Genomic DNA, 687 nt, shown 5'->3' with positions numbered 1-687 from the left:
GTCTGGGGGGTCTTGGGTCGTCCCCCTAGAAAGGTTTCACCACTAGGAACCTAATTTCCTACGTTCCACTGAATCTTTATGCATCTCTAGCTTTTGTGAATCAAATGTCAATTATTATTCTCCTGTATTACTATTTATTATTATTTTTCTCCTGTATTACTATTTATTATATTATTCTCCTGTATTACTATGTATTATTACTCTCCTGTATTATTATGTATGTATATATCATTCTTTATCGTTTACATCCCGTGAACACCGTGAGCTGCAGGAGTGACATCTGATGAATGTGTGAGTGTGACAGAGTGAAGAAGAGATGGAGCTCCGGTCCGGAGGATCCTCAACGCTCGGTGATGGAGGAGGAAGAGGAGGAGGGAAGAGGAGGAGGGAGAGGAAGAGGGAGAGGAAGAGGAGAAGGAAGGCCTGAGGGTCACCGCGTCCCCCAGGAACCCCCTTCAGCTTCTTTAACCTCTTTAGTTCATAGACGTGATGAACGTCCTGATGTAATGAACTCATGGTGTTCTCCTACATCACTAACATCAGAACATGAATGATTGCACAATTTCATTCATTATTCAATTTTATACCATTTGAAGTAAAACTTATAATAGAGTATGAGGCCCTGACAGTACCTAGGTAAGGACTACTAGCCAGTCAGAAGCAGAGTATGAGGGTCCTGACAGTACC

The 687-nt window shown here is 42.2% G+C and overlaps 1 protein-coding gene across 1 annotated transcript in view; it reads right to left on the bottom strand.

The window, feature by feature from the left end:
* Positions 1-687, bottom strand: part of LOC117953942 (disks large homolog 1-like) — a 3,777-nt gene that overhangs the window by 2,541 nt on the left and 549 nt on the right. The window lies entirely within an intron of this gene.

The sequence above is a fragment of the Etheostoma cragini genome, chromosome 12 (assembly GCF_013103735.1).
Source record: "Etheostoma cragini isolate CJK2018 chromosome 12, CSU_Ecrag_1.0, whole genome shotgun sequence".
NCBI lineage: Eukaryota > Metazoa > Chordata > Actinopteri > Perciformes > Percidae > Etheostoma > Etheostoma cragini.
This window is presented reverse-complemented; position numbering and strand designations above follow the sequence as displayed.